Genomic DNA, 18,105 nt, shown 5'->3' with positions numbered 1-18,105 from the left:
GATTAGGCTCGTTTACTACTCTTGTTGCTCACGGTGTTGCCGTGGGCAACTGCCCCGCTTCCCTTGTTCTGTGTTTCCTTGTCTGTTTGTCTGTCGTGCACTTACGGAGTGTAGGGACCGTCGCCCAGTTGTACCCCGTCGCCTAGGGCGGGTCGTTGCAAGTAGGCAGGGACTGAGTGGCGGGTAGATTAGGGCTCACTTGTCTGTTTCCCTATCCCTGTCATTACATAATCACAAGCCCATATACCTACTCTACCCTGGTCCCTCACACCACTATGGACCCCCTTGAGACCCTGGTTCAGCAAATGCAGGGTCTCTCCCTACAGGTCCAGGCCCTGGCTCAGAGGGTTAACCAGCCTGATGCTACCATGGTAGTGCCCCTCACCTCACCTCTTGAACCCCACCTCAAGTTGCCTGACCGGTTCTCAGGGGACCGGAAGACTTTTCTCTCCTTTCGGGAGAGTTGTAGGCTCTATTTTCGTTTAAAGCCCCACTCCTCAGGTTCTGAGAGCCAGCGGGTGGGTATAATTATGTCCCGGCTCCAGGAAGGGCCCCAAGGATGGGCCTACTCCTTGGCTCCTGACGCCCCTGAACTTTCCTCCGTTGATCTTTTCTTTTCTGCTCACGGACTCATTTATGACGAGACTGACAGGACTGCCTTTGCCGAGAGTCAGCTGGTGACCTTACGTCAGGGTAAGAGACCTGTTGAGGAGTATTGCTCTGACTTTAGGAAGTGGTGCGTAGCTTCTCGGTGGAATGACCCTGCCTTAAGTTGCCAGTTTAGGTTGGGTCTGTCGAAAGGCCCTGAAAGACCTAGTTAGCTATCCCTCTTCTGACTCCCTAGACCAGGTTATGGCTTTAGCGGTACGACTTGACCGACGTCTCAGGGAATGACAACGTGAACGTTTATGTGTTTTCTCCTCTGACTCCCTCATGATGCCTCCCGAGGTTCCGTTGCTTCGTTCTTCCACGGAAGACTCGGAGGTACCTATGCAACTCGGGGCCTCCGTGTCCCCCCAACAACGTAGAGAGTTCCGCAGGAAGAATGGTCTCTGATTCTATTGTGGGGATGACAAGCATCAAGTGAACACCTGTCCTAGGCGTAAGAATAAGCAGCCGGAAAACTTCCGCGCCTAAGTGATCATCGGGGAGGTCACTTGGGCGCACAGGTATTTCCCGTAAATATAAAACGTAATAAAATCTTGCTTCCCTTTCAGGTCTCTTTTGGTGGTAGGTCTGCTACCGGCAGTGCCTTCGTGGATTCAGGGTCGTCTGCTAATATCATGTCTGTGGAATTTGCTATGTCTCTAGCTATGCCTTTGATTGATTTGCCTAAACCTGTCCCGGTAGTGGGTATCGACTCCACTCCTCTTGCTAATGGTTATTTTACACAGCATACCCCTGTTTTTGAACTTATTGTTGGCTCCATGCATTTGGAGCAGTGCTCTGTACTGTTGATGCAGGGATTATCGTCCGATTTGGTTTTAGGCCTTCCCTGGTTGCAGTTGCATAATCCCACGTTTGACTGGAATACTGGGGATCTTACCAAATGGGGTAATGAATGCTTGACGTCATGTTTTTCTGTTAATTCTATTTCTCCCCCTGAGGAGGTGAACACGCTACCTGAGTTTGTTCAGGACTTCGCTGATGTTTTCTCTAAGGAGGCCTCCGAAGTGTTACCTCCTCATAGAGAATACGATTGCGCTATCGATTTGGTACCAGGAGCTAAGCTCCCTAAGGGTAGGATATTTAATCTCTCTTGTCCCGAACGTGAAGCCATGAGAGAGTATATCCAGGAATGCCTGGTCAAGGGTTACATTCGCCCCTCTACTTCTCCGGTAGGTGCTGGCTTCTTCTTCATAGGGAAGAAGGATGGTGGTCTTAGGCCATGCATTGACTACCGTAACTTGAATAAGGTCACTGTAAGGAACCAGTATCCCCTTCCTTTGATTCCTGATCTCTTTAATCAGGTTCAGGGGGCCCAATGGTTCTCTAAGTTTGATCTATGGGGGGCTTATAACCTTATCCGCATCAAAGAGGGGGATGAGTGGAAGACTGCGTTTAACACGCCCGAAGGTCATTTCGAATACCTCGTCATGCCCTTTGGGGTGTGTAATGCTCCTGCGGTCTTCCAGAATTTCATAAATGAGATTTTAAGAGATTACTTGGGGGTATTTCTTGTAGTGTACCTTGATGACATACTTGTGTTTTCCAAGGACTGGTCCTCCCACATTGAGCATGTCAGGAAGGTGCTCCAGGTCCTTCGGGAAAACAAACTGTTTGCGAAGACCGAAAAATGTGTGTTTGGGGTGCAGGAGATACCATTTTTGGGTCAAATCCTCACTCCTCATGAATTCCGCATGGACCCCGCCAAGGTCCAGGCTGTGGCGGAATGGGTCCAACCTGCCTCGCTGAAGGCGTTACAGTGCTTCTTGGGGTTCGCTAATCATTACAGGAGATTTATTGCTAACTTCTCGGTCATCGCTAAGCCTATTACGGACCTCACTCGCAAGGGTGCTGATCTCCTCCACTGGCCTCATGAGGCTATCCAGGCTTTTGAGGCCCTTAAGAAGTGCTTTATCTCGGCCCCGGTGTTGGTTCAGCCCAACCAAATGGAGCCATTTATTGTGGAGGTTGATGCGTCCGAGGTGGGAGTGGGGGCTGTCTTGTCCCAGGGTACCAGGTCCCTCACCCATCTCCATCCCTGTGCCTACTTCTCCAGGAAGTTTTCGCCCACTGAGAGTAACTATGATATTGGCAACCGCGAACTCTTAGCCATTAAATGGGCATTTGAAGAGTGGCACCACTTCCTGGAGGGTGCCTAGGCACCAGGCAACGGTCCTTACCGACCACAAGAATCTGGTTTTCCTAGAATCGGCCCGGAGGCTAAACCCGAGACAAGCTCGATGGGCGTTATTTTTTACCAGATTAAATTTTTGGGTTACCTATAGGGCTGGGTCTAAAAATATTAAGCACCAAAAAGATATCCCCATATGCTATAATAAAACAAGATCAAACGTATCTTAGAAAAAATACAAAATGACTTTATTAAGGACAGACAACACAGTTGATCAAGACGATTTTAAAAAAATGTAACCACCCATAAAAACAATGTACAACAGTACACAGAAGACAGTGTTGAATATAAGGCAGGGCAAACAATGGTAGTATAACAATATCAACGACTATAAAGTATGTATACTGATAATAATCACCATAACAAGGGCCTATAAAATAGTCACAAAAATTGTAAAGTCACAGTCATGGAGAGGAAGCTCATTGAGACCTCAAGATACGCATACCAAAAGACCCACCATGCGCCATTCCACTGCCACAACACTGTCAGAACACCCCAACGCGCGTTTCGCACCTGGCTTCGTGCGAAACGCGCGTTGGGGTGTTCTGACAGTGTTGTGGCAGTGGAATGGCGCATGGTTGGTCTTTTGGTATGCGTATCTTGAGGTCTCAATGAGCTTCCTCTCCATGACTGTGACTTTACAATTTTTGTGACTATTTTATAGGCCCTTGTTATGGTGATTATTATCAGTATACATACTTTATAGTCGTTGATATTGTTATACTACCATTGTTTGCCCTGCCTTATATTCAACACTGTCTTCTGTGTACTGTTGTACATTGTTTTTATGGGTGGTTACATTTTTTTAAAATCGTCTTGATCAACTGTGTTGTCTGTCCTTAATAAAGTCATTTTGTATTTTTTCTAAGATACGTTTGATCTTGTTTTATTATAGCATATGGGGATATCTTTTTGGTGTTTACTATGCATGGGGTCCCATATATGCAACTTTATTCATTGATATATGACCTTGAATTTATAGGTATTCTTTTTTTGGCTTAACTAAAAATATTAAGGCTGATGCACTGTTGCGTAGCTTCATGGCCAGCCCTCCTTCGGAGGAAGATCCTGCTTGTATTTTGCCTCCAGGTATAATCATTTCCTCTATTGATTCTGATTTAGTCTCTGAAATTGCTGCTGATCAAGGTTCAGCTCCCGGGAACCTTCCTGAGAACAAGCTGTTTGTTCCCCTGCAATTCCGGCTAAGGGTACTTAGGGAAAATCATGACTCCGCACTATCTGGTCATCCAGGCATCCTGGGTACCAAGCACCTCATTGCCAGAAACTATTGGTGGCCTGGGTTGCCTAAAGACGTTAAGGCCTACGTCGCCGCTTGTGAGGTTTGTGCTAGGTCCAAGACTCCCAGGTCCCGACCAGCGGGCTTACTACGTTCTTTGCCCATTCCCCAGAGACCTTGGACCCATATCTCCATGGATTTTATCACCGATTTGCCTCCATCCCAAGGCAAGTCGGTGGTGTGGGTTGTAGTAGACCGCTTCAGTAAGATGTGCCACTTTGTGCCCCTCAAAAAACTACCCAATGCTAAGACGTTAGCTACCTTGTTTGTCAAACACATCCTGCGTCTCCATGGGGTCCCTGTCAATATTGTTTCTGACAGAGGGGTACAATTTGTTTCTTTGTTTTGGAGAGCCTTCTGTAAAAAGTTGGAGATTGATCTGTCCTTCTCCTCTGCCTTCCATCCTGAAACTAATGGCCAAGCCGAGAGTACTAATCAGTCTCTAGAACAATATTTAACCCCTTCCCGCTCCTTGACGTACTATTACGTCATGGCAGCTGTATCGTTCGCGCTCCATGCCGTAATAGTACGTCACGGGAGTAACGGCCGTTTCGGCCGTCCTCCCGACACATACAGGAGCTGTGACGCTGCTGTCTTGTTCAGCAGCTGTCACAGCTCCTACAGCGGGGACCGATCGCTGTGTCCCCGCTGATTAACCCCTTAAAAGCCGCGTTCTATAGAGATCGCGGCTTTTTAGGGGTTAAGCTGCCATCGCCGGCCTGCTACGCGATAGCGGCCGGCGATGGTGACTATGGCAACCGGACACCAAACAATGGCGTCCGGCTATGCCATAGACGGAAGCCTAGTGGGTCCTGACAACGTCAGGACCCACTATGCTTGCTGTCAGTGAGTAGCTGACAGTTCTAATACACTGCACTACGCATGTAGTGCAGTGTATTAGAATAGCGATCAGGGCCTCCTGCCCTCATGTCCCCTAGTGGGACAAAGTAATAAAGTAAAAAAAAAGTTAAAAAAAGATGTGTAAAAATAAGAAAATAAAAGTTTTAAAAGTAATAAAAGTAAAAGTCCCACTTTTTCCCTTATCAGGCCTTTATTATTAATAAAAATATATAAACAAACAAATAAACTATACATAATTGGTATCGCCGCGTCCGTAACGGCCTGAACTACAAAATTATTTTGTTATTTATCCCGCACGGTGAACGCCGTAAAAAAAAATATTAATAAACCGTACCACAATCACAATTGTTTGGTCACTTCACCTCCCAAAAAATGGAATAAAAAGAGATCAAAAAGTCGCATGTACCTAAAAATGGTACTGATGGAAAATACAGTTCGTTACGCAAAAAATAAGTCCTCGCACGGCTTTATTGATTGAAAAATAAAAACGTTATGGCTCTTAGAATAAGGTAACACAAAAAGTGAATGATTGTTTACAAAACGTATTTTATTGTGCAAACGCCATAAGACATAAAAAAAAACTATAAACATCTGGTATCGCCGTGATCGTATCGCCCCGCAGAATAAAGTTAATATATCATTTATAGCATATAACGCTGTAAAAAAAAAAGTATACAAAAACAATAGTAGAATTGCTGTTTATTAGTCACCACGCCACCTAAAAATGGAATAAAAACTGATCAAAAAGCCGCATGCACCCCATGAAAACTACAATGGATTCCTCAAGGGGTCTAGTTTCCAAATTGGGGTCACTTTTGGGGGGTTTCCAATGTTTTGGCACCACAAGACCTCTTCAAACCGGACATGGTGCCTAATAAAAAAGAGGGCTCAAAATCCGCTAGGTGCTCCTTTGCTTCGGAGGCCGGTGCTTCAGTCCATTACCGCCCGAGGGCCACATGTGGGATATTTCTCTAAACTGCAGAATCTGGGCAATAAGTATTGAGTTGCGTTTCTCTGATAAATCCTTTTGTGTTATAAAAAAAATGGTATAAAAAGAGTAAATTTCACCTCTACTTTCCTCTAAATTTCTGTGAAACACCTAAAGGGTTCATAAACTTTCTAAATGCTGTTGTGAATACTTTGAGGGGTCTAGTTTCTAAAATGGGGTGTTTGATAGGGGTTTCTAATATATGGGCCCCTCAAAGCAACTTCAGAAATGAACTGGAACCTAAAAAAATAAATAAATGAGGCAATACTTCGCTTCTTACATTATACTGATAATGAGCCGTGCCCACTCCGAGATGACCCCAGTTTTGACCGTTTGTATACACGGAGACCCCTATTAGACCGTTCCAGTGCCCGGTTTTCCCAGCATTCACCCCCGAGAAGTGTATTTCTATTGATGAGTCCCTGGTACATTTTAAAGGGAGGGTTCAATTCCGCCAGTACCTGCCAGGTAAGAGGGCAAGGTATGGCGTGAAGATGTATAAGCTGTGCGAGAGTGCATCAGGGTATACCTACAGGTTTAGGATATATGAAGGAAAGGCCACCCCCAAACCAGACTGCATCCTAGACTACAATAGGTACATGGGAGGGATGGACTTGTCAAATCAAGTCCTGAAGCCCTACAGCGCCATGCGGTGTAGTATAAGAAGCTGGCCGGGCACATCATACAGATGGCTTTGTACAATGCGTACGTGCTACGTCGATGTGCAGGCCAGAGGGGAACTTTCCTGGAATTTCAAGATCTAATCTTTAGGGACCAGGAAGGGGGGGCGCATCGTACCAGGGCAACACTTTCCAGGAGAAGGTCCCCAAACCGGTGGAAAGGGAAAGAGTCAAAAGAGGTGCAGAGTCTGCTATAAGAGGGGGATAAGGAAGAACACAATATACCAATGTGACACGTGTCCCGAAAAACCAGGGCTCTGTATAAAAGATTGTTTTAAAATGTATCATACATCCCTTGATTTTCAATTTACCCTGATGCACTCCGCACAGCTTACCCCCCTCATCTTTCCCTTCTGAGCCCTGCCGTATGCCCAGGCAGCTGATAACAGCCACATGTAGGGTATTGTCGTACCCAGGAGAACCCACATTACAATTTAAGGGGTGTATATCTCCGGTGGCGCATGCTGGGCACACTATATTGGACACTGAAATGGCATATACATATATAAAATTGCAAATCTCACACTGCACCATCTGCTGCGCATTATCTTTTACACAGTACCTGTGGGGTCAAAATGCTCACTACACCTCTAGATGAATGTCTTAAGGGGTGTAGTTTTTAAAATGGGGTCACTTCTCGGGGGTTTCAACTGTACTGGTACCTCAGGGGCTTCTGCACACATGACTTAGCACCAGAAAAGCTCCAGTAGGCCAAATGGTGGTCCTTTCCTTCTGAGCCCTCCCATGGGCCCAAAGGGCAGTTTATCACCACAAATGGGGTATTGCCGCACTAAGGACAAATTGGGCAACAAAATGGGGTATGTTGTTCCTTGTGAAAATAAGAAATTTTGATCAAAAATGACATCTTATTGGAAAAAATATCATTTTTTTCATTTCACAGCCCAATTCAAATAGGTGCTGTGAAAAAACTGTGCGGTCAAAATGATAACAAAAACCATAAATGAATTCCTTGAGGGGTGTAGTTTCCAAAATGGGGTCACTTCTGGTGGGTTTCCATTGCTTTGATACCTCTGGGGCTCTGCAAATGCAACATGGCACCCGAAAACCAATCCAGCAAAATCTGGACTCCAACAAACACATAGCGCTCCTTTCCGTCTGAGCCCTCCCATGGGCCCAAACGGCAGTTTATCACCACAAATGGGGTATTGCCGCACTAAGGACAAATTGGGCAACAAAATGGGGTATGTTGTTCCCTGTGAAAATAAGAAAATTTGATCAAAAATGACATTTTATTGGAAAAAATATCATTTTTTTCATTTCACAGCCCAATTCAAATAGGTGCTGTGAAAAAACTGTGCGGTCAAAATGATAACAAAAACCATAAATGAATTCCTTGAGGGGTGTAATTTCCAAAATGGGGTCACTTCTGGTGGGTTTCCATTGTTTTGATACCTCAACGCCTCTTCAAACCTGGCATGCTGCCTAAAATATATTCTAATAAAAAAGAGGCCTCAAAATGCACTAGGTGCTTCTTTGCTTCTAGGGCTTGTGTTTTAGTCCACGAGCGCAGTAGGGCCACATGTGGGACATTTCTAAAAACTGCAGAATCTGGACAATACATATTTAGTAGTGTTTCTCTGGTAAAACCTTCTCTGTTACTAAAAAAAATTGAATAAAATTGAAATTCAGCAGAAAAAATGAAATTTGCAAATTTAATTTCCACTTTGCTTTAATTCCTGTGAAATGCCTGAAGGGTTAAAAAACTTTCTATATGCTGTTTTGAATACTTTGAGGGGTCTAGTTTTTAAAATGGGGTGTTTTATGGGGGTTTCTAATACATAGGCCCCTCAAATCCACTTCAGAACTGAACTGGCACCTTCAAAAAAAGGCTTTTGAAATTTTCTTAAGAATATGAGAAATTGCTGTTTATGTTCTAAGCCTTGTAACGTCCAAGAAAAATAAAAGAATGTTCAAAAAACGATGCCAATCTAAAGTAGACATATGGGAAATGTGAACTAGTAACTATTTTGGGTGGTATAACCGTCTGTTTTTCAAGCAGATGCATTTAAATTCTGAAAAATGCTATTTTTTGTAAATTTTCTCTAAATTTTGCAATTTTTCACAAATAAAGACTGAATATATCGACCAAATTTTACCACGAACATGAAGCCCAATGTGTCACGAGAAAACAATCTCAGAATCGCTTGGATAGGTTTAAGCATTCCGACGTTATTACCACATAAAGTGAAATATGTCAGATTTGAAAAATGGGCTCTGAGCCTTAAGGCCCAAACTAGGCTGCGTCCTTAAGGGGTTAAGGTGTTTTATCTCTGACTGTCAATGTGATTGGGTCTCATTCATTCCCCTCGCTGAATTTTCCCTTAATAACCGGGTTAGTAACTCATCAGGGGTCTCCTCCTTTTTCTGTAATTTTGGGTTTAATCCACGGTTCTCCTCCGTTTCACCTGGTAGTTCCAACAATCCCGAGGTAGAGGTCGTTCATCGGGAACTGTGCACAGTCTGGGCCCAGGTTCAGAAGAACCTAGAGGCGTCCCAGAGCATACAAAAAACTCAGGCAGATAGAAGACGTTCTGCTAACCCCTTGTTTATGGTCGGGTGATCTGGTGTGGCTATCGTCAAAGAACTTGCGCCTTAAAGTCCCGTCCAAGAAGTTTGCTCCCCGGTTTATAGGGCCGTGCAAGGTCATTGAAGTCCTCAATCCTGTCTCCTTCCGACTGGAGTTGCCCCCATCTTTTCGAGTACACGACGTGTTTCATGCCTCCCTCCTTTAACGCTGCTCCCCGTCCTTGGCTCCCTCGAGGAAACCTCCTGTTCCCGTTCTCACCCCTGAGGGGGTAGAATTCGAGGTGGCCAAGATTGTGGACAGCAAGATGGTCCAAGGCTCCCTCCAGTACCTGGTCCATTGGAGAGGATACGGGCCTGAGGAGAGGACTTGGGTACCCGCCCGGGATGTTCACGCTGGGGTATTGGTCAGGAGGTTCCACCTTCGTTTCCCCAATAAACCAGGTCCATCTAGAAAGGGTCCGGTGGCCCTCATAAAAGGGGGCGTACTCTCCTGGTTTGACTCGGCTCGTTTACTACTCTTGTTGCTCACGGTGTTGCTGTGGGCAACTGCCCCGTTTCCCTTGTTCTGTGTTTCCTTGTCTGGTTGTCTGTCGTGCACTTACTGAGTGTAGGGACCGTCGCCCAGTTGTACCCCGTCGCCTAGGGCGGGTCATTGCAAGTAGGCAGGGACTGAGTGGCGGGTAGATTAGGGCTCACTTGTCTGTTTCCCTATCCCTGTCATTACAAGCAAGGTACACTGGGAGGCTGGAAGACACTGGGAGACCATAAGCAAGACGAACAATGGGAAAACTAACAACGCTCTGGCAAAGGGCAAGAGGGTAGAGCCCTTTTTATAGCCCAGGGCATCCTGGGCCCGATTGCAGGTTTACTGCACAAACGCGCGCACTGGCCCTTTAAGGCCGTGCATGTGCGGGCGCGCGCCCCCGCCGGAGACACACAGAATCCGGAAGTGAGTGCCGACGCCTGCCTGGGGGACGACGCTGCAGGGAGGTAAGCTGTCCATGGCCACGGCCGTCGGGGTTAACGACCGAACGATGGGCCGTGGCCATAGACGTTACACATACATTAAGCACTCTCTTAATGTGCACAGCTGAGTTGTCTACCTTATGCCTCCGCCAAGGTCAAAACTCTTGACACCTTAGAAGGGTCAGGGACCTTGTTCCTCCCTGACAATTTATATATGCCATTGTAGGGGCATGGTCAAACTGGACTCTCACCGCTCTGGTCAACTGCAGCAGGTGGAAGTGGTGGAGAGCTTTGGATACTGCCAGCAGTTCCCTGGTGTTGGAACACAGGGCACTCTCCACTGCAGTCCAATGTCAATGGGGTAATGCTCCTAGGACATGAGATTTTCAACCCTTGATGGATCCGTCTGTAGTTAAGACTACCCACTGTGTGGGAGTCATGCATTTGCCATGCTTCAGATTCAACCACAACTGGAGATAATCTCTGGTCTTCTCCAAAATTATACCTTTCTGATCCAGGTAGCTGCTCTGCTTGTCTCATCTGTCCAGAATCCATATTTGGAGAGGCTTCCTGTGCCATTTGGCCCAGGGCACTGCTACTATGGCAGCGGACCTATGGCCTAGGAAGGAGACTGGTCTGGATTCCAAGAGACCTTGAACTTGATTCACCAGAGATGGCACCCTTCCTGTGGTCAGATTGACCCTCTTAGTCTCTGAATCCACTATGAATCCCAGGAATTTACAAATTCTGGAGGCGAAAGTCCGGACATCGAAGTGAAGTAAGAAAAGTGATGACGGGTTCCATCTATTTCTGAAGAAGAGAGATGGAGACCACTTTGATAAGCCAATCATTTAAATTTGGGACGATGTCTATCTCCTCCAGACTAAGTTTTGCTACCATAGTCAGGATTAATTTGGTAAAAATACTGAAAACCATGGAGATCCCTAAAGGCAGTACTCGAAATTGGTAAGGATGTCTCCAGCCTAGATATTTAATTGCCACCCTCAGAAACCTCCTATGTCCACTTCCACTGGAACGTGGAAATACGCATTCCTTGAGGTCCAAGGTCTAAGAACTACTCCACTGAGCAAATGGTCTCCATCCGGAAATGTTTCCCCTTTGGTAAATGTATTTAAGTACTAGAGATCTATGATTCTCCTGAACTTCCCTTCTGGGGATCAGGAAAATCTGAGAATATACCCCTTGATAGAACTGATCTTTTGGTACTTCTTACAACACTATTTTGAGCTGAAACTCCTTTAGAACCTCTAGCATCGCAGTTCTTCTTGCTGGAATGAAAGGCAGGTTCATTTCTGCAGACACCTTCACAGATATCCTCCTGAAGGTGTATAACCCAGGATCTCAATGTCTTAGCTACCTCGGTCAAAGCTATTGCCACTCTCACTTGGGCTGCATTAGACATATATGTTCTTCTTAGTGCACAATCTATCTTGTGATTCATTGGAATACACAGACTTGCATTATCCTCGGACGGAACCACTATGCGTTTTAACAATTTTGCAATCACCATGTCCACCTTCGGGGGAAACTCGCACTTTTCTTCTTTAATTGGATACAAGGTCTTGAAATGTAGCATAATCGTGGTTTGCTTTCCTGGATTCTTCCATTCGGTAACCATGGACTCCAGTAAGGTATCCTTAACCCCTTCCCGCACCTTGTCTAAACTGAACGTCCAGGCGAGCAGTAACTTTGTGCACCTTGACGTGCATTTACATCTGCACTTTAACAATTAACAGTGCAGGATCTCCCCTGTTGCTGGTCAGCGGTCCTTTGCAGCTGATTTAGGAAATTAACCCCTTAAAAAGTTTTGTAGTTTGTAGCACATTGGCAGCCCCCCACGATACGATCGCGAGGGGGGGGGGGCGCTGATGGTTGGCATGGCAAACGGAGGCCAAAAAATGGCCTCCAGGTCTGCCATGTACGGAATGCCTGCCATGTATATATATATATAAAAAACTATATATATTTGGTATTGCCGTAATTGTATTCAGCCTCAGAATAAATTTAAGTTGTCGTTTTTACTACACGGTGAAATCTGTAAAAACTAAACCCAAAAAACAATGGAGGAATTGCAGTTCTTTTCCAATTTTAGCACGCAATTTTTTTTTTCAGTTCACCAGTACATTATATGGTACTTTATATGGTGTCAATATAAACTACAACTCCTCCTGCAAAATATATGCCCTCACACCAATCTATTGACGGAAAAACAAAAAAGTTATGAATGCGGGGAGTGAAAATCTAAACTGAAGAAGCAAAAAATGAATCAGTCCTGATAGGGTTAATTAATTTATAATGAAAAATATTTGTGACCACAGGTATTGCCGTCTTCGGGAGAAATTGCTTTACAAATGTTGTGGTGAAAATGAAAAAAAATGTAACATTTAATGGAAAAAAATGTTGATATTCATTTTCACGGCCTAAAGCCCCATGCACACGAACGTAAAAACGCCCGTAATTACGGGCCGTAATTACGGCAAGTTTTTACGGGCCCATGGACTTCTATTGGCCACGGGTACCTCCCTGTATGCTTATGGGAAGGTGCCCGTGCCGTTGAAAAATATAGAACATGCCCTATTTTAGGCCGTAATTACGGCACTGGCAGGCCCATAGACGTCTATGTGGCTCCCGTAATTATGGGTGACTACGTGTGTGCACCCGTAATTATGGGAGCGTTACTAGGCGACATCAGTAAATAGTCACTGTCCATGGTGCTGAAAGAGTTAAACGATCGGCAGTAACTGTTTCAGCACCCTGGACAGTGACTTCCGATCACAATATACAGGGTGGGCCATTTATATGGATACACCTAAATAAAATGGGAATGGTTGGTGATATTAACTTCCTGTTTGTGGCAAATTAGTATATGGGAGGGGGGAAACTTTTCAAGCTGGGTGTTGACCATGGCGGCCATTTTGAAGTCGGCCATTTTGTATCCAACTTTAGTTTTTTCAATGGGAAGAGGGTCATGTGACACATCAAACTTATCGAGAATTTCACAAGAAAAACAATGGTGTGCTTGGTTTTAACGTTACTTTATTCTTTCATGAGTTATTTACAAGTTTCTGACCACTTATAAAATGTGTTCAAAGTGCTGCCCATTGTGTTGGATTGTCAATGCAACCCTCTTCTCCCACTCTTCACACACTGATAGCAACACCGCAGAAGAAATGCTAGAACAGTCTTCCAGTATCCGTAGTTTCAGTTGCTGTACATCTTGTATCTTCACAGCAAAGACAATTGCCTTCAGATGACCCCAAAGATAAAAGTCTAAGGGGGTCAGATCGGGAGACCTAGGGGGCCATTCAACTGGCCCACGACGACCAATCCACTTTCCAGCAAACCGTTCATCTAGAAATGCTCAGACCTGACACCCATAATATCACCCATAACTTGTAAATAACTCATGAAAGAATAAAGTAACGTTAAAACCAAGCACACCATTGTTTTTCTTGTGAAATTCTCGAAAAGTTTGATGTGTCACATGACCCTCTTCCCATTGAAAAAACTAAAGTTGGATACAAAATGGCCGACTTCAAAATGGCCGCCATGGTCAACATCCAGCTTGAAAAGTTTCCCCCCTCCCATATACTAATGTGCCACAAACAGGAAGTTAATATCACCAACCATTCCCATTTTATTTAGGTGTATCCATATAAACGGCCCACCCTGTAGATCAACCTGTAAAAAAAAAAAGACGTTCATACTTACCCAGAACTCCCTGCTTCTCCCTCCAGTCCGGCCTCCTGGGATAACGTTTCAGCCCATGTGCCCGCTGCAGCCAATCACAGGCCAATCACAGGCTACAGCGTTCACATGGACTGCTGCGTCATCCAGGCCTGACTGGATGTCAAGAGAGGGACACGTCACCAAGACAACGGCCGGGTAAGTATGAATTTCATTTACTTTTTCTGCGGAAAGGGGTGTCCCTTCTCTCTATCCTGCACTGATAGAGAGAAGGGCTGCCGATTACTGCAGTGTAATTTTGCAGTGAAAACGTGCCCGTAAATATGGGTGGAATACGGGTGACACCGGACCCATATTTACGAGCATGAGTCCATATATACTGGTGCAATACGGGTCGAATACGTGTGACCAAGGACCCGTATTTACGCCAGTGTTTACGGGAGGACAAAAAAACGTTTGTGTGCATGAGGCTTTCTGATCAATTCTGCAAAAGACCTGTGGGGTCTAAATGCTCACTATACCACTAGATAGATTTCTTAAGGGGTATAGTTTCCTGAAGGGGGTCACTTTTGGGGTGTTCTCACTGTATTGGTCCCTCCAGGGCGTTGCAAACACGACATGCCACCGAAAACCATTCCAGCAAAATCTGCGCTCCAAAATCCAAATGGCTCTCCTTCCCTTCTGAGCCCTGCCGTGGGTCCAGGTCCAGACAGAACTTTATTACCACATATGGGGTATTGCCGTAATCGAGAGAAATTTCTTTACAAATTTTGAGGTGCTTTTTATTCTTTATTCCTTGTAAAAAGTAACAATTTCTTATTTATTCCAATAAATTTATTGTGGGGTCAAGATGCTTATTATACCCCTAGAGAAATTCCTTGGGGTGTAGTTTTTAAAAATGGGGTCGCTTTTGGGGGGTTTACACTGTTTTGGCACCACAGGACGTCTTTAAATCTGACATGGTGCCTAAAATATATTCTAAAATAAGAGGCCCCAAAATCCACTAGGTGCTCCTTTGCTTCGGAGGCCTGTGTTTCAGTCCACATGGGAGCGCCACAGATTGGATATTTCTAAAAACTGCAGAATCTGGGCAATAAATATTGATATTGTGTTTCTCTGGTAAAACCTGTATAGAATTTTTTTGTATTACAAATGAATTTCAGCAAAAAAAAAAAAATGAAATTTGTAAATTTCACCTCTACATTGCTTTACTCCTGTGAAACGCATAAAGGGTTAAGAAACTTTCTGAATGCTGTCTTGGATGGTTTGAGGGGTGCAGTTTTTTTTTAAATGGGGTGATTCATGGGATCATTCTAATATATAAGGTCAACAAAACAACTTCACAACTGAACTGGTCCCTAAAAATATTGCCTTTTGAAATTTTCTTGAAAATGTTTGAAATTGTTGCTAAAGTAACGTCCTGCAAAAACAAAAAGGACGTTCAAAACACTATGCAAACATAAAGTAGACATATGGGAAATGTAAATTAGTAACTATTTTGTGTGGTATTACTATCTGTTTTACAAGCAATTACATTAAAATTTCGAAAAATGCTAATTTTTGAAAATTTTCTCAACATTTTGGTGATCCTTTTGGTGATCCGTGAGCAACAAGAGTAGTAAACGAGCCGAGTCAAACCAGGAGAGTACGAGGTGCCAAACGTAGAGCAGGAGAGTAGTGAACAAGCCGAGTCAAACCAGGAGTGTACGAGGTACCAAATGCAGAGCAGAAGAGTAGTCCGTAAGCCAGGGTCAATACGAAGCAGGGACAAGTAGTTCAAGAAGCTGCAGCAGGGCCAGGAAACCAACAGAGAAGAATCACAAGCAAGGAGGAACAGGAAAGGCAGGTATAAGTAGACAGAGGGCGGGAGCTAGCTCCGTCTGGCCAGGCTGTGATAGGCTCTCCCACTCCTAAGCCTGCCATCCTGAGTGGTGGAAGATGGAGTCAGTCTCACAGACATAGAAGCAGGTGCAGACTGATTACCTATGGGCGTGGATACAGAAGCTGTGCCTGGCAGATCCTTAACAATACCCTACTGGGAAAAAGTTTTTTGATGCATCTTCTTCTGCTTCTGGTGATGATTCCACCTCATCAAGAACTCTAAGATCCCCAACCGACATGTGGGATGAGATGCTTGCTCGCCATCCCCTACTATGTGATTAGCATTGGTCCCGTAAGTCCTCATAGAGCCTCCGCCATGGAGGACTGGATAAAGTCCTTTACCCACGACACAATTTCACGTGAAGATAAGGATGGTGCGACATTTGACTCACGTCTCAGACAATCTCCTAGAGACAAGAAAAGGAATGCATAAGAAACTGCCTACCAAGAGAAGAGGTGAATCCCAAAGCCACATTTAATACAGAGTTCGTCCTGTCCTCCGAGCCATTCGTTAAAGAAGTGTCTCAATTTCTACAAACAAGGTTTGAAATGTTTTGCAGATATTTTCCGATGACCTGAATATTGACGAGAATGTCCAGAGTCTTCGCTAGACATACTTTGTGTTAAACACAAAGTGGTTTAGCAACAGAAAAAGACCAATGAAAACCCCCAGAGCACATTCCACTTACCAGTCTGTCCAAACATCAAAGACTCTGAGCAGTGGGGGCTACCACCTTAAATACAGCAAGATGGAGTTTCCTTAAAACTCCTTCAAAAAGGATAACAGGCAGCCATAGCATTCTTTTGAGCCAAAAAAAAGCCATAAAGACCGGGTACAAACATCATACCTGTCTTTATGCCCAGAACAAAAATTGGCCACTGCAGCCTAAAGCACTAGTGCGCATGCGTCTCAGCACCGATTGGACCCTCACCATAGCCGATCTAACAGCTAATGGAAGAAGTGCATACGCAGTAACATCTACGGTAATACGAAGAGATGACCGGAGCAGTAAGCTGGCAAAAGCGGGTGCCAGTCAACTCATATGCCAGAAACTGACACCAACTCAAGAGCAACATAAATTGATCTGAGATTCACCCAGCCCACCTACCTGAACAAACAGGGGAGGAGCGGTAGGACAACAAAAATAGGGTAGGGAAGGAGATATGGGGGCCTTTAAAGGCTAAATTTTACCCTTCGTGTCACTGGTCACATCATGCAGCAGGGAATTATATCCTCATGTACAGTATATGTGCTGCTATACAGGATGATCCGGAAATTATAAATTTCCCTTTGTCCTGCACTGTTCTTATTGGATTGTTTCTACTTGTGATGGGAGTAATAACAATGTTGCCATTGCCATTCTCGTATATAATCACTAACATGAAAGACCTGAAATGATTGATTGATTTATAAAAAAAAACTACCAGAATATACGAGTTAAAGCAGTTTTGCAAGCTGGGCTAAAATTTCTCTATAGTAAAGTGAAAGACTCAGTATAGGAAGCGACTGATTGTCTTCCATGTTAACTTGACATGTTGTCACTATGTCACGTCAGCACACATGAAAGGACAACAGGCGACCAGAGTTAAGGAATCACAACAGAACCAGTAAAGGTGGTCTTATACGGCCCGACGTGGGCCATGTAAACGAGCGCCGATCGATGAGACAGCTCGTTGAACGACGCTCGTTTGCTCCTTTCACAAGGAGCTATTATGGAGACAAGTGCTCATTACTACGATCGCTCGTCCCCATACATTTCTATTATGTCGACAGCGAGATGTGCTGCCGACAACGATTATATTTTTGCCACTTTAAACGATTCAATCAAACGTTTAAAAGCTCATTCATCGGCAGATCGTTGTCCTATTTACATAGGCAATGATCGGGAACTATGAACGCTTGCTTGCCTGATACTTGGCCGGTGTTAAAGGGCCGTAAGGAAAGTGCATTGCAAAATTTGTTGTTTTTGATTTTGAGCCGAAATGCATATATTTTTACATTTAAAAAAATCTGTTTCATCTTAAGGACCCAGCCTTGTTTGAGACTTACAGGGGTTGTCCACGATCAAACAACTGATGACCTATCGACCGGATAGGTCATCAGTATATGATTAGTGGGGGTCCGACACCTGGACCCCACACCGATCAGCTGCTCTGACTGCCTTCGGGCACCGGATGTTTTGAATGGTATGCAGTACTTGGAGACGAAAGAAGATGGCTCTGACCACTGCATAGTGGCCATTCTGCAGAACTGCAGCTTTTTTCCTATTTACTTGAATAGGAGCAGAGCTGCAGTACTGCAGTTCGGCTGCTATTCTGT

Source organism: Rhinoderma darwinii, chromosome 2 (genome assembly GCF_050947455.1).
Source record: "Rhinoderma darwinii isolate aRhiDar2 chromosome 2, aRhiDar2.hap1, whole genome shotgun sequence".
Classification (NCBI taxonomy): Eukaryota; Metazoa; Chordata; class Amphibia; order Anura; family Rhinodermatidae; genus Rhinoderma; species Rhinoderma darwinii.
This window is presented reverse-complemented; position numbering follows the sequence as displayed.